Genomic DNA, 27996 nt, shown 5'->3' with positions numbered 1-27996 from the left:
AATTATAAACACCGTATTAAATATTTGTAACTATAAATGTTAAAATTGGATGATAATCGGGTACATGCTAATAATTTATTGTAACGTCCCCGTTACATTTTGGTCGGTGCTTCCGGCTACTGTTTTCATCGCACAAATGAATACCAGTTCATATTTTATTTTGTATTCGAATTTATGCTTGGTATCAAACTAGGTATATTTGTGTTCAATTTGTTTTTTAATTTACTTTACATTGTTTGCCTAGCACTAGTTTTTTTCAGTGCCTATGTCTATTTTTTTTTATCTATATAACTATATTTTTATTTCATTTGTCAGAAGACTTTATTTGCAAACAATATAAATAATAATATGAATACATTGATAAACTCACTGATAAAAAATACACTTCTTTCTGTTTACTTAGCTCTACTTACTGCACCTGTAGCCCTATTTTTTTCTCCTACAATTCTCTACCTATCCTCTCACTTTGGAAGCTTCTTTATTCGGATTCATCGTCCAAAATTCTTAGCTAAGAAAGTATATCCTTCCTCCAATTCAACGATTTCCTTCACTTAAATATTTTATTTTTACATATTCTTTATTGAACTTGTTAATGATAAGGCCGTTTTTAATATTATGTGCAAGGATGGACATTTTATGCTTTTCTTCTTTACTCAGTTATGAACATCTCCTTTAAAGAGTCTTCTTGCTCGCATCCTGTAACGAAGAAGAAATTGTAATTAATAAAGTTCACCAAACATTCCTTCCTATAAAAATATAAACAAAACCATGTAGATACCACAATGTACTGTAATGTACGTAGTACCTATGCTGATGTGACACCGCTCTTGTAATTTTTTAATGGGTGATAATGCAATAGTAACGTCACCCGCGCTATCGGCGCCGGTATATATACACCGGCGGGGCACTAGTGAGGGATGATAGGTGAGGATGTAGTAGGTCAGTTAGCCCATCGTGACGAATTCAACAAGAATTGAACGATGGTTTCCAGGGGGAACTACATGGAGGTTGACCTGATAGGGCATATTGCTAGCAATGTCAAACTCCATTGCTAACAATCTGTTTCCCCTCACCTCTCTTGTACTAGGAGGAAGAAAATAGTAATGGTTTCTAGCAGTCCCATTGCAAACAATATATTCTGTTAAATCGACTTCAACGCGGTTCTCCCTCATAGTTAAGTCCTAGTGAATCGGTCACGAAAGGTCAATTGACAGGGTAATTGCGACAGAATAGATAGGTGAGAATGAAGTCAAGAATGCATACCTCTATAGCGCATTTCCAGCATCTAATAATTAAATAGGTAGAGTAATACCATTTTCATTTTTTATAAAATTTCTCGTATGTTAAGACATAAACTTATATGACATCTTGACCAATTAATATTATGTACCTGTCTTGATAAACTATACACTTATTTGCACCAATTTAAGGCAAATGTGAATAAGCTATTCGTGGGCCCACAAGCTCTGTCTTAGACCACATTATGACTTTTCATCAGGTGAGAACGTGATCAATCGCAAGACCCTTCAATAGTAGAACAAAAAAAACACTTCGAGATTCTGTCAATTCCCGTATTTAATCAAGATTTTTGCAGTATTTGTTTGTATCGACTAAAATTCTGAGTAGTGACCGAACGGACAAAACGAGATAGCATGAACAAGGCGTGAAAACAACTGAAAACGAAATTGCGAGTCGATTGGAGTTCCCTTTTTTAAATATTCAAACAAGTGCCAGGGCACTTTTGAGACACTTTCGGGAGCCGAGACGGTGCGATGCATATTTAAAACAATGGGCTATAGAAGGTCGACGTAGTATCCGGCAGAAGGGGGTGTAAATACCAAAAGGTGTATGTTTCATAAATTATGATACTTATGTCTCCAAAGCAAAACCGGTTACGCTATTTTTATTTTCCTTCCTATATAATAATATGATTTTAGTTCAATTAATACAATAATTAGATTTTCTTAAACTTGAACTATGGTGATAAATAGTTATTACAATCATATATTGTATTTAATATGTATGGTATGTGAAAACTATTCTTGGCTCAACATAGATATAATTTGACTATGTATTGATTGTCATTCATCGGTATGTTTTCCTAAAAATAAATCTATAAATATCAAATAAAAGGATATAATGTGTTAATTGACATAATGAATTGTGGTGTCCAATACAGAAAACTCTCTGACTCTCTTTTTAAATATATTTTTATTAGTCCAACAATAATTGATTTTCATTAAATGAGGAGCGAACTAATAAGAGAGACTGTTGCTGTATAATTAGTTAGTTTACCCTGTGAAAATCTTATTTTGGTTTTAGCTGAGACTCGCTTAACATAAACTACCATGTTCTTAATTGACAATGGCTTTTATCTTAGTATAATGCGTTTCCATAGGATGATTCACTTATGAAGATCAGATTGAAAAAGTAGCTGCTATTTAGAAAAACAAATATTTTAATCAATACTTACATGACAGATAAAATGGCGTTTACGCATAAGTTTTGTACATCTACTTTGGCAACAGTATAAAGTGCAGAGTTCGCTGGCAATTTATATAAGGATAAATCCGAGCGCGCGTAAGACATCTGTCAGATAGCGGGACAGGAGCCGTCTTGTCTCGTCTCGGGAACAGGCCCGGTATTAGCTCGAGGTAAATTAGAATATTCCTAACATAAATAAAACGATAATTAACGTTTAAACAAACCGAGTTGAAGGGATAAATTTTGTCAACTTGTCTCATCGTGACTTTAAGGTTTGGTTTATTCGGGAAGTTGACTTGATATTTTAATTAGTGTTTCTCGCTCCTCTAAAATCTTTTTTATATATTTAACACTATTATGTGATTAAAAACAAATCACTGCTTCATACCTACATATTTCGTATGTATCACACAGTTTATTGTTATTGTTAATTTACGATTATCGCACTCACAAGATCGCATTGGTAATATTTATCATAAAAAATAATTTACACTTAATAAAATTGAGGATGAAAAATTACCATCTTATTTAATATGAGGTCAGATCTCATTTAAATAAGTAAACAAGACGGTTCAAGATGGTGCAAACATATTAATTTAGCGAAACCGTTTTCGGCATTGTTACATGTCTCATTTGCACAAAGGATGGCTTCGCGCCGCCCGCCGACTCGGCAATGCAATTTGTCCCGAGATAAATCCAGCCGCAGACAGATGTCGCCTGTAGCGTACTTAGTCAGCCTCCCATTTTTATTACTAAATACATTTTACACCTTTCATATTAAAGAATTAAATAAATATTTGAAGTAGGATAAAGGTCGAGGACTCTCTTTGTCATATATCCGTCTTAATCATCATCATCTTTCTACTACTGAGCACGGATCTCTCCTCAAATAAGAGAAGAATATTAGTCTCCCTCCTATTACCGCATTATTCAGGCCGCTTGATATACTTTAACTTTTCCTACACAGATATGCTGTGGTATATTCCCTTACTCGATTCTTAAGACATTGAAAATGAAAATAGTGTATTCTTACTACATACAGAACTTACTTTACTTCTATCTACTACACACAGACTGAGAACAAAAACAATCAAATTAATAACTTTCTTAATTGTGAATACATCTATAAAAAGAAACGCACTGTTTAGAATTTATAAATTATTACATATATGAATTTGTGTTCTTACATTATATGAATTTAATTGCAATTGTGGATTAAACATATAGTTAAGTAAATACTATATGAGTATATGCGACAATTGACTGGAACGAAACTACATTTAAACTAATATTATAAAAAGGAAGAATTTAATTGTTCATTTGTAATGGACAAATTCAAACACTACTCAAATGATTTTAAAAATTCTTTTACTTATAGAAATTCACATTATCAACATGTAACATAAACTGCTATGTTATTTTCAAAAATTTTGTCTACCCAAGCGAAACTGGGCCATATCGCTAGTAATATATAAAGGGCAACATGTTTTCTACTTTTAAATAAAAGCACTATGAAGAAAATATGTATATTTAATCCAACGTACAATAACTCTACGTTTATCTTTTTATGAGGTTCCATCCAACATGGGACTAACGTCCTAAATGCTGAAATATTTTCCAAAATCCTCTTGAACTTTTCCCAGTCAACGATAAATCTTTATCCAAATGGCCCACTTTCATTTCCCACCTTGATGAAATATGTTCTACGATTTTCATAATTTATCGGTACTACCTTGTTTTATAATTAAGATGACGTTTCCTTTGCCTCCCCTGCTACACGTATTATATAGAATGTACGATGTATTTTCATCTTCATCACATTTTCTACTTATCCACTGAAAAATAGCTCATTTTAATATAACGTGAAATGGCAAGCAAGTTGATGACTCGTATACTAGAAAGTGGTAACTGTCACGTATATCTAGATATAGAAAACACCATGTACATCACGATGTACATTGTACCGTTCATGGTGGTCTCATGGTTTGCCATTCCTGATAACTAACGTGTTATGCCTCTGTACTTTGTAATTTCACTGCCATAAAAGTGCATAACTTGTAGTAATAAACGTAAAACAATAATACTTATCTATACTTATAATAAATCTGTAGAGAGGTCAATTCTGTACATGAATTATATTTCCAAAGTAACTATCAGGGGGTAATTAGTGATCGATAATGCAGTTAATAAATTTTTTGTGAAATGCCAAAAATGCAATCTATAAAATTTTTGTCTGTCTGTATGTTCGTTATAGAAACAAAAACTACTCGACGGATTTTAACGAAACTTGGTACAATTATTCTACATACTCCTGGGCAGGTTATAGTATATTTTCATCACGCTACGATCAATAGGAGCAGAACAGTGAAGGGAAATGTTGGGTAAACAAGAGAAGTTACTCTGTTTTTAAGCTTCTGTCGCGTGTGCAGCCTTAATGGCCAATCCACCTGTGCGATGCCGGGACGGGCCGCTAGTTAATATATAATTGCGTGTAATTTAAAAAATAAAATTCTTAGTAATTAATAAATAGGCCAATCGAATAGTATAGCAACCACAGACTATAGGCCGCAGGCGTAGTACTATAGTCTACGAACGTAAATCTACGTTCGTTACTTAGACTTTCAAAATGTTATCGTGTATGACTAAAAACAATTAGATTTTTATTACATTATATTTTCTTATTAGAGCCTATTTAAAAAAATATATGTACAAGTAAAAACCAATTTGTTATATTTTATTTACCCAATTTTATCAAAGTAGCTACTATCACTAATAATATTTTGTTAATCTTTTCAGGTAATGAAACACGTGATATCGTTTGTTTGACAGCGGTTTGCGGTATGTTGTTGAAACATTAATCTCAAACACTCGTCACGTTAGTGCCACAAATAGCTTTACGGCCATTTTGCAGCACTTCAAAGGAGGTCATTAAATGTCGGAGGACGCATACGTCGGTATAAATTTCGATTTTCCAAACGTCAGACGCGCGACGCACACGGTCGCCACCTGGCAACTGTCAACATAATCTGCCAATTTGAATTCGGCGCCGCCTAATTGGTCGGCAGCTCGTCCCAAATATAAATATTAAAAGTTGAAAAAGGAAATCGCGTAACAAGGTAGTCTGGGGGTACAGTTGTGCGTAGTACGGGCGGGGGCTGAAAACCAATTGTATGTAGATTGAATTATTTTCGTCGAATACAAATACGGTGTCACAATTTGTCCTCTTTTGGTCTTTATAGATTTCTTCTCGATTCCTAGTAGAATTCTCGGAAATATCACTGTAAATTATAATGTTGAAGTTACAATTATGTTAATAATAAAACCGAGCGAAATATGTTTCAAGTATTACGCCTTTTCCTTTTATCTTGCCAGGAAATTCAATGCAATTCTAATTATATATATTTTAAATGTCCGATTTTGACTTGCTTTTTCATAATTTATCAAAAATATAAATCTAGTAGTATCATTTGATATTACAGACAAATATGAGGGTTACCAGTCGACTTTAATGCTCTATCGAAAGATTCACCCAGAATGAACCCATGCGCTTATGAGGAACCCTTCCGAAACATTTCGTGGGTCCCTCAAATTACGTACCATATGGTAGCGTAATATTTCACATAGTTGGGGCCCGAATAGGTTACCTTTCCGATTCAGTGCGACCACTGCTCGTAAAATAAGGGTGCTATTCTCAAAGTCATGAATACGTTAGCTCACTGGCGGCCTGGTTTAATAGTTAAATAGTTCAGCCGACGGGGAAGAAGATACCTATCTAAAATTGAACTTCTCATTTGGAAACCTGTTGGACTACATTGTAAATTCTAGCTCTTTAAATAGCTTTCGTAAATATCTACAGACAAACAATAATATCAAATGTTGAACTCTTTTTTAAGTTTCTTTATTTACACTTGAAAAGTAAAACAACTGTAAAAATATATTTGTTGGATAAAGCTAAATTAAAATAAACTGCAACACGAAAAGACATCGGTCTTCAAGTTTTATTAGTAGACTGTCAATTAATAAAAAGAATTAATATTTTTACCATTGAGGTTATATATACTCTAACACGCCGCCTTAATCGCAATGGTAATAATAGTCAACAAACACATAAAACTATAACACTGTATAATACAGTTGTCAACCAACGCATTTGTCTACAACATTTAAGCCTAATCCCGAAACAAATTTTTGATGCTTTTCAACAGAGAGAGGCTTTGTTAAGACGTCAGCAACCATCTGATGAGCGACAGGTACCTAATGCTCAGCGCACCAGCCCAATCTACATCCATATAACCAGTAACATTTAATCCTGACTGTTTATAGTTATGGCAATAATCAATAGTCCCTTTTAAATAATGTAAAAACCCTTTTCGCCGCCTTCCAGTGAACTTCGTAATAACAATTGTCAAATTGACTTAACACATCCACTGCATGCACTATGTCTGGACGGAAACACACTGCTACATATATCAGGCATCCAATTAAACTCCAAAATATTCTGTGTTGTAGGTTTTCTTTGTACATCCTTGATAAATTTGTTTTCTAGGAATGCAACATCTCTTGCGATAATTACTTTAGTAGGATATGCTAAATCTATTAGACGATATCCCTTACTCACTTCGCAATAACCTATAAACACAAACATCTTCGTTTTAGAATCTATTTTTTTTTACGTTTATTTACAACCACATACGCTAGACATCCAAAAACTCTAAGATGTTGAATATCTGGCTTCTGACCACTCCACTTTTCTTGTGGTGTAACTCCACGAACTGCTTTTGTAGGTGACCTGTTCTTTAAATAAATAGCTGTCCTGGCGGCTTCATACCAAAATTCATCACCAAGACCTGACTCACGCAGCATACACCTTACTGACTCAATAATAGTACGATTAGCCCTCTCAGCTACGCCATTTTGCTGCGGACAATGCGGAATTGTAGTTTCATGACGTATACCATGGATCTTCATAAAATCTTTAAATGAATTATTTACATACTCACCCCCGTTGTCACTTCTCAAAACCTTAATATTTTTATTCGTTTCATTTTCAACAAGTGCTTTAAATTCTTTGAAACAATCTAATACTTGATCCTTAGTTTTGATGAAATAACCAAACGTCTTCCGCGAAAAATCATCAATAAAAGTCAATAAATATCTAGCCCCGTTTATTAAACTTTTAGGCAAGGGTCCACACAGATCAGTGTGTATCAACCCTAATACGTCAGATGCTCTATTAAATGATTTTTTCGGAAAAGGTAATTTTGGTAACTTACCCTCTATACAGGTAACACACGGTTCATACTCATTACCATACGAGATTCCATCTGCCATTCCACGCTTCAGTAATCCCATACTTTTAGCATTCAGGTGTCCAAGTCTACGATGCCACGTGTTCTGATCAACACGCCTACCAGTCGACACAGGAAACGCTGACATATCTGACGTTGTTGACGGCGGCGATAATATCACCGCATTTTTCCCTTGAGCTAGAGAAAGATCGAATTGTACAGTTTTTGTATCAGTTACTCTATGCTGAACATTACGTGAAATTTTACACATTTGTAATTTATACAAACCATTCTCCCTTCGTGCAGTCGCTATAATATTGTCACCTAGCAGAATTTGACAAAAATCACACGAAAATAAAATTTTATACCCATCATTTGTCAATGCGTTGACTGACAACAAATTACATGACAAATTCGGTACAAATAATACATCATTTATATGTTTTAATCCCGCTTTGACTAAAAAGTTTGTACTACCACGACCCGCACTACGAAGTATTTCACCGTTCGCTACAGTAACTTCTACACTTTCATCCGGTACAAAATCAGATAAAATATCAACACTATTACACATGTGACAACTCGCGCCTGAATCAATGTAGAACGCATCTTGCCGTACAGTCGTCGATAAAGCAGATACCATCGTAGCCTTTACCGATGAACCGCTGGATATTTCGGTTTTCTTAGTAAACCTACTAGGACAATCATTTGCATAATGTCCAGGTTTCTTACAGCAAAAACACCTTATCCGTTTCTGTTGCCGTTTCACTACTAACACTGTCTCAGCCGGTTCCGAACCGCCATTACTCCGTCGCAAATCCTCTTGTAATAGTTTCATTTTTACAAATTCGCTAGATAACTTCAGATTAGAATTTTCCAGTGCCATGATTAGTGGATCATAGCATTGTGATAATCCACTTAGCATTATTACCGCCAAAAATTCATCATCTAACGGAGAGCCAATGTCGACCAGTTGTTGAGCAATACTACATATTTGTGATAGATACGTCTCCATGTCTGCAAATTGTTCTAACTTTAGACTAAAAAGTGTACGTAACAAACCCAGTCTTCTTGTAAGACCTTTATCCTCGTACGCTTTTTCTAAGTTCTCCCAAGCTTCATATGCAGTCAGGGCATTCTGAACATGTACAACAGCCATTGGACTCAAGCTCAAACAAATTCTTGCTAGCGCTTTCTGTTGTTTTTTCCTGTCATCGCAACGAGGTTTTCCAGCATCTGTCCGTTCTATGCAGTCCCACAAATCTTCGTGCATTAGGACCATACGCATGTTGAACTTCCATTGGGTGTAATTTAATAGCCCATTTAACCTTTCTATAGCCGGAACAACGACTGAATTCGTAGTCGCCATTTTTCCTCAAATCGCTATTGAAAATTGACTTTACTCCGTAAATCGTCACCGCAAGCAAATACAGTGATTTTAAATTAAAATATATTCACTTTACGCTCTGCTACCATGTTGGATAAAGCTAAATTAAAATAAACTGCAACACGAAAAGACATCGGTCTTCAAGTTTTATTAGTAGACTGTCAATTAATAAAAAGAATTAATATTTTTACCATTGAGGTTATATATACTCTAACAATATTAACAGTAAAAAAGATTATGTCACTCCAATTCCTTTCCGTGATTTCAATAAAATTTTTTTGCCAAAGGACATAATATAATAAGAATAAACAAGTCAATACGCCTAACCAAATAAAAATTCGTGATAGACATAGGCATACAAACCTTGGGGAGCTATTGAATACAGAAATTTTATTTGCAAGTAAACAGTCAACAAATCCACCCACGTTTAAAGATTCCCTTTTGAGCTCAAATATTATAATTATGCTAACGCATTAAAGATAAAAATTGGTAAAGTGCAAGTTTGTACAATTTAAGAGTTGGGGTCGGTCAAAAGTTATTTTTATATTATATTAAATAATCTCTTAAACTAATAAAAACGTTTACTTATTTTTTTACATTTTCCCTCTTTTAATACGAGTGAGAGTGATTTGTATTTATTATTAAACTAAAGTATATGTTTATTATCATACATAATATAACAACATAACCTATACAATATTCATAACAGCTTGTTACGTATATACATAAATGTAAAGAAAATGTATTCAGTCATAACGCAAATAATTTCAGACCAAAACAAGAATAAATCTTATTAACTACACAATACTTGCTAAAAATACAGTCAGATAGCGAAGTTCCTCGTTTTAAAACTGAACTCAAAACATTATTGAAAAAAGAAAATAAATGAAAATGGACAACATAATCAACCGAACTAAACCCAAACCATATTTTTATATAAACTTAGATAGGACACCTAATACTAATTAAAATAATTATTTTAGTGTGCAAATATTTAAATTTCAAATTTCTATTTGTAATTTTCACTTGAAAATTAAGAACTCATAACTGATAGTTAAATATTGTTAGTACAAGAAATTTTTACTTTAGTTTCTAAAACATCACTATGTTAGTAGATACTCTAATAATAATTTCACATTTGATAAGTATAATAGAACGCAAATGAGCAAGTGCTAATAAGTAGAAACGAGGCTGGTGGGCGTCACTATCCAACTTATAAAGGAGTTTAAAGTGCACAGAGCATGCTCAGAATCTCAACGTGTGGAGTGCCTGTCGGAGCCGGCTCGAGTAAATTGCTGTTGTACCAACCACATCTTAACATATAAAAATCCCGTGTCACGATGTCCGTTCACGCTTATCTCCGATACCACTCAATCGATGATAATGAAATTTTATAAACGTGTATTGTTTGCTCCAATTTAAGAGACAGAATAGTGGAGGTAGGGGGCAAAACCACGTTTGTGAGATTGGATACTTTATTTTATAAGGCACATTATTAATACACATACTGTAGAAATACGATGTATAAAATAGTATGAATAACATGTTGATATGGATACTTTGCAAAAACATAAGATTTGTCGAAGCAAGTACCTGTACCATTATATTCATAGTACATACCTGATTGTCTGATATACCGTGTGGTCTTGGCATAGAATAGGCCCTTCCTTTCCCATAGGTATCGTAAGCGTCGACTAAGGGAGGGCGAAGAACGGGCAGCAGCGTTCCTCTTAAAACATCTCTAAAAACCTAATTGCAGTTGCCAACCCGCTTGCCAAACGTGGCAACTACTGGCAAAACTCCCCGTATGGGGCAAGTCTATGTTCAACAGTGGATAGTTAACGGTTGAAATAATAATAAAATACCTGATTACTTTTTAATGAAACCTATATTTATACTACACTTACTTTTTTGGATTTGTACTTTATACGTTTAAATATATAGAATATCTTTTATTGCGGATAGATTAAACCGACGAATTCATTTATAACGAAACATATAATTTTATTCTACCTCTGTGGAATTCGCCTTGATTTTAGGGTATTTTCGGATATGTTCCTTAGATATAAGATTAAAATTTTGAATTATGTATCTACAAGTAAGTTTTTATTCCAAAATAAAACTAACTGCTTCAATAATCATAAAATTATGATGAGAACAACATGAAAGTTGACTCCATCGAGTGAAAATATGTATCAAAATCAATTCAGAAATGGCGAATATACTCGTATCGTGTAATGTACACAGAAAATATACAAACACATTGAAAACCTCCTTCACTTATCTTTTTGTAGTCACTTAAAAATTGCACTGCAGATGTACAATAATATTTCATTCTGAAATACAGCAACGAATCCTCAGTGGCATTGCGTCTTTTATAACGTAAAACAAAGTCGCGAGTAAGGAAAACCTAGTTTTCTTCTGGCTTAGTCCCGTCGGCCTACTTTAGCACTATTAAAGTAATGATACTTGACACGTTTTTATCATTCATTCACAACTGAGAACAGTTGTCATGGTAAAAGCTTGCGTATATACAGATTGCATCGGAATTGTCATAAAAATCTAAAACTGTATCCGAACTATAACTATTTTGTCCCAAAAAACATAACTGAAATATAAAATCAAATTGCTTCATGGCAAACAAGCTGATGGCCCACCTTGTGGAAAGTGATAACCGTTGCCTATAGACACGAGCAGTATTATGTATAATACATAATCCCTCCAGGCGTTGCCATTCCTGAGGACTCAGGTTTTATTCCTCTGTACCTTGTTCATCAATTCACTGTCATATCCCACCTTTCAAACTAAAACACAGCCATACGCATACACATATAACTTAAAAAAACTTTGTTTATGATTTATCAATAGGTAAATAAGATTTATTGACTTCTTTTCGATTTTATTGCTATCACCTATCAGAAGTCAAAGAAGAGAAAGAAAGAGAAATCCTCAAACAGGATTTTCGAGATCTTATATGTTACCTTAGATACTATTTATAGTAACAGTAACCTATCATTCCACATTATATGACTCAAATATTAAAGCTTCCTTGTTTTGATGGTCTTCACCAAGTTTTTCTTCGTTCTTCGCAAAACAGTTTAAATTTTCACATGATACGTCCACGATATTTTTAGCTTTCTTCTATACACCTTTTGAATGCTTCTAATTTTCTTTCAAAGAGTGTCTTAGCTTCCATGCTAACATACCTATACTTTTGAGTTTGAGATTTCGACTGCAGAGATTAAAGGACCTACCCATGCCTTTTCTCACACTTGCATACCCTTATAGTCTAACAAGAAAGTAGAGAGAAGGCCGCATTTGATCTTAATAATTGATTTTATACTCAAAGTAAAAGCTATTGTTAAATTATGTAATAATCCTTTTGTTGTTTTTTTTTTCTCCAATTTTAGGGATAATATCATCGTTGAAAAGGTTGATTTTTTTTGTTTACAGTATATATTAGTAGAAATATATTTGTTCAATTTCATATTATAACTGCCACTATATTAAAATATAATAAGTATAATATTACCTTTACTATAAATATTAGCTTAAGTTTGCTTTCCCACCGACAGACAGAAAATAAACTTAACAATCCATGTAATATACGGCATAAAGGTTATATTCATATAACAGTAACGAGGCTAAACAGTGAACCCCCAAATTAAACATTCACTCTGTCAAATAATCGTTTTTATCCCATTTTAGCGAGATTGCTATGCCACCTCCGGCATGTGTGAATGTGTAATACTCGCCTGAGATAGGGTTGCCAACCGTCCGGATTACCCTGGATTTGTCTTAGTGCAGTTGACGCGTACAGATGAGTATTTAGTACGCTCCTAACACCGAGCTCTGAATTCACTGTGTCTCATTTGTTTGATCAGAATGTCAATTACAATTTCAAACCTAAGTTTTTGGAGATATATATATAATGCGTGTAAGATGCTAATATCTAAATAGGTAAATAATAATTTTAGAGGTTCTAAGCAAATGTATTACGTAGATAAATATTAACATTTTCAACGACATTTTGAAAGTAGTTCGTATAGTGTTATTACAACTTTACTAACATTCTAAAGTTAGTAGTGAAATTAATTTAAATTGTTTTGCTTTTTGTAGGTAAATAATTCATTCTTACTTTAATTTGTTATATCTTTGCGCCTTAACGGCTTAATCAAACACTATGAAATTTGGTATTCAATTTTGGTATCCAGGTCAGTGAATATATCCCGATTATGTTGACGAAGTCGTAGGTAAAACCTAGCCCAATTAATAAATAATTCGTACGGAAGAAAATTGCCACTTATTTCAGTATATAAACCGAGAAAAATAAGAGGCATATGATTTAACTAATATTTCACAACGACAACCCTAATCTGAGACATACTCGCGAACTTGGTCCCGTGTTAATTGGAAGGTACGTTGACGCGACATGTTTGTGTTACGAGCACACACAACACACAATAATGGCACTTTAGTAACCCCCTCTTATAAAACATGAATAAGTCTTGAATACATTATAAGTTCCGTTCATGTGCAACGCTAGTCATGCAACAACCCCCTATAGGTACATTTTAACAATTTAACAAGTTTGCGAGAAAATTTGAATTTTGTAAATTTATTCGTACTGAACTTCTTTTCTTACATATACCTAATTAATAATAACTTTACAAGTCTAATAACAAGCTTAATAACGACTTTCTCATAGGTATAAACTCAACTACTATCAAATTAAATAGATAGAGGAAACAACATCGTCATTAATATATGTTTTTGTTGTTTTAAACAATCAGTCCATATTTTTTACCACTTATGCCACTTAAAATGACAAACAAGCTGATAACCCACCTGATGGAAATTGGTAACCGTAGTCGATAGAGATGAACAGTACCATGAACATAACAAAGTATACTATGTCGCCCATGATACTCTTCATGAGTTGCCATTACTAAAGATTATTATTATTTTTACATATCTGCATAAAATAAAAAGTAGCCTATTGTCTTCTTTATACCAAATATTAGGAGAGCGCCAAATTTCAAGAATAATTGAACCTTGAAGAATCTAAGAAGTAATAAACAAACAAACTCAATTTTACATTAATAATAACATTTAAACGTAAACTTTACTTCTATATATAGTTATTACTCGCAGCCTAAGTACATGTAAGTATGTGTTGTGAATTATTGAAATAAATTTTTATTCATTCTATTAGAAAAAAATTTTTAAAGGCAACTCTTTCATCGTACCCGTATGAATTATATACTTGTAATGAAATAGCTAGATGAAGCAAAACCGTCAGTAATGTACAATCAGATTCCACTTTAGAATCTCATTTATATTCAAATTATTTCGAGTTTAATAGGTACACCTACTTACATTTACAAATTACACTTGTAAAATACTCCGAGTGGTTTATTAAAGGATATTTCATTAGGGTCTGATGTTTACAAATACTCATTTCTAATAATTCAAATTGCAATTATCTTTAACAATATAGCGGTTGCATTTTCAACGTTGCTACGCTCGCAAAATTTTACTACAGGTACTTTATGACTGACTACATAATACCTGTTAGTGTGCCTGACCATCAATTTCGGATTACAGAAATATAGAGTCGTAAAAAAAAAGAAAATAAAAAAAAAAATATTTTTAAACGACATCCAAAAGGAGGTTCTCAATTATACGGGAATTGATGATACTTCATGTTGTTAATCTACTTCATCGATTGCATAAAGAATAATTAAAGTCGGCACGAAATTGGCAAATTTCAGTTGAAGATAAAATTTAGAGAAAACATTTTTTTTATTGTTTATTATTATTAATTAATATTTATTATATATACTACTTAAATATTAGAATTATTAATTTCTGTGTAATATCATTACCACTCTGCACTCCATTAGCATGCCCCTACGTTACGAGATCTGTATCATTTCGTATGAATGATGCCGAGTGTTCCGAGCATGTTGTTAAAACTCAAGTCGTGTTGAGTCGCGCGCGCTAATTGTGCCCTAGGTAGCACACCACCCCCAGGCTTGTATCCTAGTGCACTACACTCTTGTTTCATTCGTACAGACGGAAAACTTTCATAATAGTTGACATTGGACTCTTAGATAATGAGGCTTATCGCTGATTCTCATTTAGGTATAGACTCTTACGATATTTTCATGTTGAACAAAATAAGAATAGATAGTAAGTAAATGGAAATATATATATTATATAGATATTAGTTTAAAGCCAATTTCAACGTCGACTACAAAACCCAAGTTTAGGATACATAGTTTATCAAATACAATAGATATCTCTTATAACTAACTACACCAATTTATATAGCATATGTTATTATTATCAATACAATGAATTCCAATCTAGTTATAAAAAGATAGAAGTAAAACTAATAAACGTCGAACAAGTATTACTAGTTTAATCGCAGCTGCACAAAACGCGAGTGACAAAACCGACCTAGGATCCGAACCACAATAACCCTGCCGAAGTTTAATTCAATCGGTGTGCCTCACTGTGTGTTGTGTGGGATGAGAACTTTGAGATGGGGAGTGAGGCAAAGGGGAGGGTAACGTGTGGATACAGGAACGTGTTACAGGGGGATGAGGTCGCGGGCGGTGTTAATTACTACTCATGTGGTAGGCCACATATCGCGAACTTTGGCGCCCAACGTGGGGCCTACGCTGTATTTATCTTTTAATGTCAGCTGTGGGGGGCACGCTTGATCTTGTTTGCTAACAAACTCTTATAATAGAAAAACTTTGAGTTTGCTATGATTGAGTGTGTGCTTTATTACATTTTAGTGCATATTTTAAATAAGTTCATTAATAAATTCTCAATATATTGCACATTCAAATTTTTAAAATTCTAATTTATATATATTTAGTAATAAAATATATAGTGTTCTTTAATTAATGATAAATAAATAATAATTAATAGTGAAGAGTTTTAGTTATGAAATAAGTTTAAGTTAAACGGTAGCAACGGCGTTAACGAGGTTGGCTTGGTGTTGCATGAAATTTGCAATATTACATCAAATTGATCATTTTAGCCTTATTCCCAGTTATCGTATCGCTATATCGCTAACTGGAGAAACGGTATCAACCATCAAGTGCAAAATTGATAAATTATATCTAGAGCTATTCGTGACTCGAGTGAAATGAGTTTATATTATATTTATTTATATCTTCAAAAACTTCAATATTAAACGTGTTTACGATTTCAATCAAATATTCCACTCGTATTCCGCGTGCTTGCCTCGGATACCTCAAACATTCCCGTCCCTTGTTAGGAGACGGTGAATCCCGAGCTATCTCCAAGAACGCAGACCTCTTTCCACGCGGCTTTCTCATGTAAATTTCCCAGATTTCCTCTCCAAAACTCGATATATAAGTTAAACGTCGTCCGTGAGCTTACACGCTCTTGTTTGTCAATGCCGTCAGCTGTTGAACTTTTTAATATTTCGAACGTATACGTATTGTGCAAACGATAAAACATAAAATGTAATATTGAACAGTACACGCGTTGTAATAAACATTTTATATTCTAGATTTTTATGTCTCGAATTGTTATTATTATGTACATCCGTTAACATATTTTAATAGTTGATTTTTACTTACAAGAGAACGTATTTTATTTCGAGTGCAAGAGTCATTCCCTCTCTAATACTACTATATTATGCTTTGATCTTCTGATCGCCTTTTACGATATCCTGGATATGAGAAGTCGTAACATATTGTGTTCCTACTCAGCACCACTTTAAACCTAGCTGGCTGACCAACTTGGCAATAACAGGCTTAATAATATATTTTTATTATGGCTAGCAACTCATGACTGTAATGTGGCAGTATAACGATAAAATCCAGTTTGAACAATGAATAGTAAACATTGCCTTTTAAAAATAATATCTATAAATATACGTATAAAACAAATTTAAGTAAAACTTGTTTTTTTTTCTTTAATTTCCCTACAAAAAGTAATTTAGATGTAATCATAGATAACACGAAATTACTTTTAGTTTCTACACTTAATAGCGGTCCCATTATTAGCTATATCATCTAATAATTGTAACGAGAAGGTTCTCGGTTTAACGGCATTTTATAAGTATATGTTATACTACATTCTATTAATATTATAAATATGAAAGTTTATATTTGTAAGAATGGATGGGTAAATGGAAGTGCATTTATTACTTTTGAACGCAAGAATTACTTAACGGATTTAAATGAAATCTGATAAAAGAAGTGCAGATATTTTATGTACATTATCACGTAAACAAAACCGTGGGATCTGTGTACCCTAATCTTCACTAAATTTGAAGGTTCTTTTTGCAAATAGTTTTATTTTACAAATAAAAATATCCGTTCTTATGAACGAAATTTTAAATTATGTAAATAAATATTTTATTTGTTACTGTACCTAGAATATTGTCACTAATATTTAAATTTGATAATATATTATAATGTGTGGTACATTAAAGGATATTATCTAATTTTAACTTTAAAAATTTGAAAAAATACCTCCTGACAACTCGATTCGATTCATGATTCCTAATCGCGTCGCTCTACTATCTGATCTAAGTGTCGTAATTATTATTTAAAAATTAAAGACTGAACTAAAGAATGAACAATTACAGCCATGATCACTGTAATCGATAAATATTTATTTCTTTTCCCTCTAAACATAACATCATGTAAACACAACATGTATTCCTTTTCGCCCGTAGCCATCATAGTACGACATAAAATGGTGGCTTTGAAAATTGAAACATTTATAGGCTACACCGGGTCGATATCCGACTCGGTGCGGGTCCATCGACATAAATTCGTATTAGTGCCACCTCTGGTCGACTTTACGACGCCTCAGACGTACTTATTGCCTGTCTAGATATTTGCCGAGCACGTTAAATGTTTACTGAATATAAAAATAATGTTGTTTTCTGTATGGGGACACCAAATAATTACTCGCAAACCTCTTAGTGGTGTCGCGGGTACGTCTTTTCAAATTTGGTGAACTATCCTAATAATTATATATTATAAGCTTGTCTCTATAATTATTCTTACTCCAATATATCTATTCATCATCCTCCGCTGAGCATATAAGGTGTTCCCATATTAAACACGCCACACACACTCATTTGTACGATCCTGAACTACATATACCTATAAACTTTTAAATATATATAGATTTTATACATATTTATAAGCAGTATAATATAAACTATATTCTTGCTATTTTATATATATATATATATATATATATATATATATATATATATATATATATATATATAGCAAGAATAGATATTAATGAATTTCCTAGAGTCCCTATATTCTAGATAATTAATTAATAGACTTCTAAACTAAAGACGATTTTTCATTATGTTCTTTTTTTTAATAGTATCTGATAATTTAATAGTATCTATATATTTAAAATTTTCGTTAAAGTAAACATAATTTATACACATCTATATTTATAAAATATATGAGATCATATATATGTTAGATTATTTAGTAAAAGAGGTTATTGTATATTTCTAGGTATTTTATTTTTTAAGAAAATAAACTTTACAAAGTTAAAATTATTTTAGAAGTGAGAAAGTTAAATCTTAATGTTAGTTTTATCCTAAAGATGGAATTTTAAACGAGGAAGACATCGTTAAAGGTGTCGCAAACTTTTGTGAAAATCAATCGGAAAATTTCAAAGAAATTCTTAAAATGCTTTTCTATTGACAAAATTAAATCTCTAATGAATTTATTACTAATTAGTGTACTCCATATAATAGCAGCAATTGTGTTAAACTATTTTAATTCTCATGTAATAAACAAAGTAATTTAATTTATTCTTTAGTATTATCATAATTTCTGTTTATTTTTTAGTATTATTAGTCTTTATAATTTACTAAATACATAACAATATTGTATCATAATCCATTAATATAATGTATTATTTTCTAATTGGTTTATCTTATTTTTATTCTATCTATTCTATTGTTCTATCTAAAATATAAACGAAATTCTATCTTTCATGTGATACATATATAATAGCAAGTTTGTAATATAATATATACATATCATTCTAAATTACATTGTTGTTACTAATATAAATATAAGAATAGGTGAAGTTATACTGGCATGGACTACTCGTACTACGCCATTCTCAAAAATTTAACGCGAACGAAGACGGCCATATAGCTAGATAGATGAATATCTACTGAATTTCTCCTATATAATATTTGCATAATAATCAATCAAAATAACTAAAGAACAATATTATTCATAATATAATATCTATCAAATAATTATTGTTATAAAATGAATTAATTGGACTCGTATATTATATGACTGGAAACTTTACGCAATTCATAACATTCTCCAAGCGCTGTCAGACAGATTTATAATTCAGATAAACTACAATTTGAAACTAGAATTAATTGAATCTACTATATTAGTTATTTGGGGTTTAGTTTGTATTACGATCGGGTATTCAATGTCTTTAACAAATACCATGTAGTTATTACTCGTAGTACATAGCTGAGTTTGTAAGAGGGATAAGCCTTGGCTTACTAACTTATACAAAATGTAAACTTGTAGTACATAATTTGAATCCTAAAAGACATAGTTATATTACATTGTGTAGGTACAATAATATATAATAAAATCTAGATACTCAATCAGATACTGAAAACTATACAAAAAATAAAGCGCATTTAACCTATTCTTGTTGACATTTCGAAAATGCCAGTGACGTATACATGTATATATTGATTTTTATAAAATTATAAACCGTAGGTGTTCAATAAACTTAAAAATGGAAGGAAGTTCTTAATTCACTCGTTTTTTATATTTAATATCTCATAACTCCTTCATTACCGATACCGATTTGGAAAATTCTTTTTTTATCTGAAAGGATATACTTTCAGATTGGGCCCATGGAAACTTCATCAAAATCGGTTGTGTAGTTTAGTTTTAAATAAAAATAACTAGTTTTATATCGATTGAAGTTGTTTTTTTGTGAAACTCTATCTTAAATTATTTGTATATCAATGTTTATATACTCGTAGGTATATAGTAAGATTTATTATTGCAATAAGGATATTTTGGTATATAGGTATTTATTAAACAAAGCCATGTGTCCATCTGACGTCCAAATATACCAGTCGGTGCGAAATTAAGTGAGTTTGTTGAGTGTAAACAGGGATAATCCTTGGCTTGACTATGATTAGCATATCGCGGGAGTCGGCGCTCGTTCCCGAGGGTATCTGCAATTTAAATCAGCAACTTGCTCGGGACGGGCCGGCTCCTTAACTGCGTACTCGGAATTTGAGATTTACCACGATCGAATGATTTGGGGTTCGATTTTCTGCTTGTTTGGACTGATTGAATTCGCTCTTAAAATTGACTCGTACAAACATTCCTGTCGTTAACGCTTTGTAAAACTAGAAGTCGTAACGCTAAAAATGTATAAAACTTTTTCACTGTTTCGTAGATTGTTTTTTTTTTTTATTTCAGTAATGGCTTTCGTGATTTGGAATACTTAAATTCTTAAATATAGTTATACAAACATAATCAAATTGAAAGAATAAAGTCTGTCTATTCGAACATCGCTATTAAACTGGAGTTATTATGAGTTATGAATTGTGAATAAACTATTCATATAAAAGATTAACTTTGAATGATTGATGTATTAACCTAAAACACTACATAACGTCGCTAGAGTTCCTTTCAACAGACTTCAAAAAGAAGGAGGTTCTCAATTTGGTTGTATTTTTTGTGTTTGTTACCTCATAATTCCGTTAGTTGTAATCCGATATGTTTGGATAATATTTTTTTTTATCTGAAAGGATATGCTTACAAACTATGGAACATAGAAATTTTATTAAAATCGGTTGAAGGAGTTTAGTTTTTAAATCCCAATAACTGGTTATGTCACGATTAAAGTAGATTTTTTGTGGGGTACGATTTTTAACTATTAATAACTAGCGACCCGCCCTGGCTTCGCACGGGTGCACATTACATCACCTCACATTAGAAAACTATAAAATTATCAGAGGTTTCTCTACAATATTATGCATATATTAGACATAAAACCTTCCTCTTGAATCACTATCTATTAAAAGGAACCGCTTCAAAATCCGTTGCGTAGTTTTAAAGATTTAAGCATATATAGGGACGAACAGACAGCGACAGCGACTTTGTTTTATACTATGTAGTGATAATATTTACTTGTTCAGACAACATAAGGTCCAATTTGTTAATAGTTAAATTGTTAATTAATAGATGAAAATAGGATAGTAACTCTGCCTGCACTATCGGTATGCTGGCAGGATACCAATCAATGCTAATAGATAAGAATGAAACCGGACTAGATGATCCATCGTGATTACTTTATCAAGAATTAGCACGACAGTTCTCAGGGGATACCGCGCGGAGGTCATCCTGACATGATAAGTTACAAACAAGGATACCGCTAGTCCTCATTACTTATAACCCCAATCCCCCTCGTGTTAGGATTAGAAACATGAAAATTTAAAAAGATATACCCTATTGTCTCAATCCTAGCGGAAACAGAAGATAACGAATTAGTATAAGCAAAGTCACAGTAAACAACTACTTATAATACAATAACAAAAAACCTCCAGTTATATTACATTGCTGCTCACAAAATATTACACGTAAGCCCTACAATCTAGTTTAGTCCGGTTATATATCTTACAGCGAATTCTATAGTTGTAGAGATTAGACCCATCAATCAGATCGTAGGTGGAGAGTGGTTGCGGAGATACAGAGGTAGCTTTGCCACAAGAAACAACATACAAGTCTAAGCGTACAAGCGGATTATTATATTATTAATATTATAAATGCGAAAGTTTGTAAGACTGATTGGATATTTGTTACTCTTTCACGTAAAAACTACTGAAAGGATTTGAATGAAATTTAAAACACGGGTAGGTTGCCTATATATCTAAAGGAAGTTACAGGATACAGCTAGTTGCAAGTAAATAAACACTAGTTTATATATAATCTCATATTTATGCAAAGAACAAACATTTCTTTTGAATAATAATAGATATAGAAACCTACATTATCAGCGAGTGGCATAGACTATATAGTAATAATTAATAATTCAGTAATTTTTGAGTTTATCTATTACAAATGAATAATCTAATATTTCGTTTTTATAATAGGCCTCTCCCATAGATTGCCGTAAGAAACGGTCCTCGGCCATCATCCAATAAGTCCCTGCAATGCCTTTGAGGTCGTCACTTCATTTAGATAAAAATAATAGAAAAAGAAAATTTTTACTATGTTATTATTTATATAAGTTATACTATATGTATAATTCCTAAATATATATTATTATTATATAAATTCACATGCTGTCACATTTGACCTACCGAGATAGTCACAGTACCTACAGAAACAGTCTAGGAAATTGTCAGCATCATCTTAAACATTGTACCAAAGCAGACAAAGACCGCTCTCGAGATATAGAGTTGTGAAAAATTGCCCCAGATGTAGACGTCGGGTGGGAAATTCCACTGCCGGCTGCTCCGGAATAAGGAATTTAATCGTTCTTATGGGAACGTTATTTGTACCTATATATCTTCTTCTCCCTATCAATTATTAGCAAATCTATACATATTCGATGAATTTACCTAGTAAAATAATGTAAAAAGTATTTAGTTTTAAGCAAATTTCAAATTAAAGTGTTTTTCAATTCATGGGTATTTTTTACGCAAATTTAACGTTAGGTCTCCATTTCTACACCTATTTTATTAATTGTTTTTTAAATCCATAGGGTTTACTCCTGAATTAGAATTTTATGATAATTAAAGCTGCTTTTTTATGCATAACAAAATCTTGCTTCTTCCGACTCTAATTATAAGTTGATTTTGATGAAAATTTTAATACTATCTACCGTCGGAAGACAACTGCATCATCTATAATTAAGCTATACCAGCCTTCAATAGGTGAAGTTAGACTTGAATAATACAGAACTAGAACGTAACTAAAATTAGAACAGAATGTTTGTGTTGTACTAAAAGAACAATATGAATAACTAAGACACGTTTTTATCTTTAAAAAATTTAATTTCAGTTTTATATAATTTTTTTTTAATAAATTTAGGAAATTACAAGATTTCCGAGAATTTAAAAACAAACAAAAAAAAATCAGGCGAATTGAGAACCTTCTTCTTTTGGAAGTCGTTTAAAAATAAATTTTATTCAGGAAATACGCGATAAAAACTTTTTGTGTAACAAATACAAGATTTGCAAAGTAGCCAATTATTCGTTAAAACGAAATTTATCTTTTGTTGTTTGTTCTGTAATATTTACTTTCCCTTATTTATTCTTGTATCTTTCATGTTTACCATATAGAACATTCCAATATTACAATATGAAAGCTTGAAAACGAGCGTGATAAATACATAGGCTGAAATAGAAATCTTTAACATCTTTTGAAGGGAATGCTCTAATAGCGAAACTGAAAATTTTCATCAAAAAAAACAAGGATCGAAAAAAACAAAAAAACAAAAAAAATGAACCTACCTTAATAACACGGCGGATTCAGCCGTTGCATCAGTATGGGATGTTAATTTTTTTTATATTTTTTGATTTTTATTCATGAAATTTCTATCCTAATATGTTCTGTTGCATGGATAGATTTTTAATTTTACGTAGTAAATATAATACGAAGGTAATATAAAATTTATAAAAATCAAATAAATACAAAAATGCATCTTTTAGGCTATACACAAATAATTGAAAGACTAAATTCCGTCTATATTATTTTTTTCGGATCTCTACCAATAATGCGGCAACATTCATTTCGTAATCAAGTTTCCAAAGATACTGCAAGTCTCCGCGTAAATTCAATTGGGGTGGATAAACATAAGCCATGTAGGAGTTTATCTCTATCCAGTCCTCACCTGCATACGAATTTGAAATTCAAATAACATGAGAGAATCTGTTTCTCTTATACCCCTGTATATTCATCCATACCAATAAATTCCAATACAAATTAAGGATTATCCCTACAGTAGTAATAATAACAATATCACTTCTCTTCGGTATACTTACAAATCTATGGAAATTATAGGTTTACATTTTTAGTATTGCAGCAAATAGGAAATAAGATAACACTCCACAGTAACTAGCAACTGTGAACAAAAGTGACAGCGTACCTGTCATCAAAATATGTCCACTTTTAATTGGATGAAACACAAAAGTTAATAATTAAAATCGCCAAAAATATGTTATCACAATTGTACAATTTCGGCTGATTTGATACTTTGTGGTAGCGTTTATGTCAAACGAAACGTCAGTCTCAGTACATATTCGATTTAGTATGAACATGCTTTGGCCTACGCAATAAATTTGTAACAGAAATCTCAGAAATATAACATAGCAGACCACCTAAGTCGTCACAAGTCTGTGACCATATTCTCAATGATTGCATTGGCTGTTTTCAAACCGACGCAGTATCTCGTTCTTTGCTATTTTATTACAATAGATAAGACACCAACATCTATTACAAGTTACAAAACTCTCAATAAACACTGCAATAAGTAAATAAAAATAAGATGATTTAAAAAATAATAAGAAAATATTGCAAAAGAAAATTAAAAATTATCATAAAAAATATGTTTAAGTTAGTAAAGGATAAGTTAAGTACTCAGCACCTTAAACTCTGCTCGTTAATTAATAAAATGGAAAATTTTAATTGCAATCCACCGTCTCTTAGGGGTTCCATTAAAATTAAATGATAATGACACGACTCGAATATGTTCCCACTGGGAGTGGTATTTATAAAAATGTAAAAAAAGAAAAACAAAAAGAAATATGCATTTAGATTTATATTCATATGAATTTGACGATGGTTTTAAAAAAAAATGTTTTAATTAAATTATAATTGATTAATATTAATCTGAGTGAAATATCAGAATGCGTTTATTTTTGTGAAGTTATAATTCAAATGTAAAATATAAGTAGGTTTATTATGATCAGTTCGATGTGGCCGCCATTGTTATTGAAGTGAACAGGAACGATTAATTATCCATTGAACATAATTTGGGCGGGCCGTTTTGTAGGTACCGGTCTGTAACCGACCGCTCCATTCGATTCAATTGATGGACTATTGTCTGTTCATTACGTCTGTACGTCTGAACTTCAGTCTGCTGATATCGATTTAACCATATTTAATTATTATATATCTCCACACAAATTCCTCGCACAGTAGGTAGAGAGAATGAAATGTCAAAGATAAATGTCTAACAATGCAAACATTTTTTTACGCAACTTAGAATAGCAATCAAGCTGACGGCCAACCTGATGGAAAGTGGTAACCGTCGCTTATAGACATGAGCAGTACCATGTCATTGTTTTTTTTTTTACCAAAAATTTTAGATTCATCCACTTTCATAACTCATCTTTCGTCATTTTCAAAAATTCTTGACTCAGCAGATACGGTCAATTTGATGTATGTAAAAATGTAACAATAAATGAATGAAAGTTTGTTATTATTTCACGCAAAAACTACAGAACACATTTGAATGAAATTTGATACACAAGTAGGTTATATCCTAACTTAGCACATAGAATACTTTATGTTTACTTTACTAAATCATGCAGGCGGAGTATATATTGTCATATTTAGATCTAAATGATAAAATTTCCAGTAGAACGAGGGCAACAAATATACAAAAAGTATAAGTATCTTAGTCTTCAAAATTGCCTAAGCGTGAGAGATACCAACTTCACATAAAGACAGACAAAATAATTCAAAACTCTCTTAGCGGTCAATCTCATGTTGATGTGTTTAATCATATATCGTTATTTTAAATTAAAATATAATAAATATAGATAATTAGAATCTAAAAATATTAATTTGAATATTATTTTATGAAACAAATGATACTCGTACATAATTACCAAAATTCCTCTCTTAAATAAGTAAATTCCTTAAGATTGTTAGCTATCAAAGGAAATAATAAATTGTTTTCCACCCACCGTCTCCCGACGCATTCCGTCTGCTTTAAGGATGAAAGGCATCTTTATCTCGTTGCGAAACTTTTTCTGCCTTGTGTAGAGTCGAACTTCTTTTAATGAAACTTAAACCGACCGTCTGCGACTAGATTACTGTAATGCACAGTTGACATAACTTAAACACATATTAAAATTATTGTAACATCTATAAGTAGAAGAGATGCTATTAAATACTAAATAACTACCTAACTTATTATAATTCTTGGTTTATTTAACTTTTATCAACATATCTCAACTTTAAATTTTTTAAAAATAATAATAATATAAATTAAATTATTTATTTATTTATTCATTAGTACAAATATGTGTACATGGCGGACTTAATGCTAAAAGCATTCTCTCCCAGTCAACCATAGGGAAGTGTCAGAATACTCGAATGCGGTACTACTAATTATTGATATACATACATACTAAAATTACATATATAAACGAATAAATATATATAAATAACAAATATACTTACACATATATGACATATACTATATTATACACGAAATTGAGAATAATATATAGTACTTATAGTAAATTAAAAGTCTTTTAAAATTTCCAATTGCACTATTATTGACTCATTCATTCATTCATTATTCGAACTCATTTTTGTATTATAGAATAGACTGCCCTCTGAGATAATAATAAATCAATCTCTTCAAAAAGGTACCAAATAACAAACTGGCAACGAACTGGCAATCGCCCTCATTAACACGGGATGATATCCACTTCCCATGAGGTAGATAGTCAAATGTTTGCCTAATAATAAAAAAATAAAATCAGTCAAGTGTGAGTTGAACTCACACACCGAAGGATCTGTACATATGAATACATTTTGTTTCTTTAAACGATTTTTATGTTAATTTGTCTAACATAAAAGTAAATATAAGATAATTTATCTTATACACAAATGTAATTTATTTCTATTGTTCCGATTAGGATTTTTTTACTTTCGGCTATCTCTCATCTATTACTAGTTTACACATATCTATTAATTTAGTATTAGTATTTATTGAGATATAGCGCTATGACAGACGAACGGAAAGACAAAACCACCCTATGAGGGTTACTTTGTACCTATTTAGTTAAAAATCCTAAAAGCAAAAATATTTATAAAGTGTTATTTTCTAAAAATATATAAAAAGGAAAATTAAGACACATTCCAAAACTCCAAAAAGTTAGGTACTATTTTATTCAAACAACGCAAAAATACATTTACATCTTACAAAGAGATTACATGAAAATATTTCGTTACTTAAAATTATATTAAAAATGAAAATGCAAAGCACCCCCAACAGATTCGAAGTTCAACTTTGCTATTTACTTGATGTTTTTACTGTAAATCGCCTCCCTGACTTGTTCGCAAAGATATTTATAGTCGGCAACTTTCCCCGAGTTGCTGTCGCCGACGAAATATCCCTTTAATGGTCGTCGGAGTGCCGGGACCTCTGCAATTTAGATTAGTCCTTTAATTAAATTAACATTATGATCCCTATCTCTTTGGAGCAGGTGGTCGGTAATATTGCCCCGCTGGAACTCTTTCTCGGCTTACCTTTTGTTTTAATTGTTTTTATTAAATGCTTTTATTTTCTTTCATTGTATAATGTATTCTTTATGAGATATAATTATTATATCTATATTTATTTTTCGGTCTATGGATATAGATTTTAATAATATACTTGGATTGTTTGTCAACCTAAAATATTTAATTACTTTGTCACACTAGCGGTCCACCCCGGCTTCGTACAGGCGTACTAATGAAAATAATAAGCAAATGAACATCAATATATCATTTC

At 31.8% G+C, this 27996-nt stretch overlaps 1 protein-coding gene and 1 long non-coding RNA gene across 2 annotated transcripts in view; one reads left to right on the top strand and one right to left on the bottom strand.

Moving 5' to 3' along the window:
- LOC113509875 (protein couch potato) overlaps positions 1-27996 on the top strand; it is a 217961-nt gene that overhangs the window by 166401 nt on the left and 23564 nt on the right. The gene's annotated exons all lie outside the window — the stretch shown is intronic.
- LOC128201715 (uncharacterized) lies at positions 291-26302 on the bottom strand. Its single transcript, XR_008253390.1, has 2 exons — positions 26177-26302; positions 291-696 (listed from the first exon to the last, which is right to left on the bottom strand). It is a non-coding gene; the product is annotated as an uncharacterized LOC128201715 (long non-coding RNA).

Source organism: Galleria mellonella, unplaced genomic scaffold, assembly GCF_026898425.1.
Source record: "Galleria mellonella isolate WM207_F2 unplaced genomic scaffold, CSIRO_AGI_GalMel_v1 utg57, whole genome shotgun sequence".
In the NCBI taxonomy this organism is placed as follows: Eukaryota; Metazoa; Arthropoda; class Insecta; order Lepidoptera; family Pyralidae; genus Galleria; species Galleria mellonella.
Note: the sequence above shows the minus strand (reverse complement) of the source record. Positions and strands in the feature narration are given on the sequence as shown.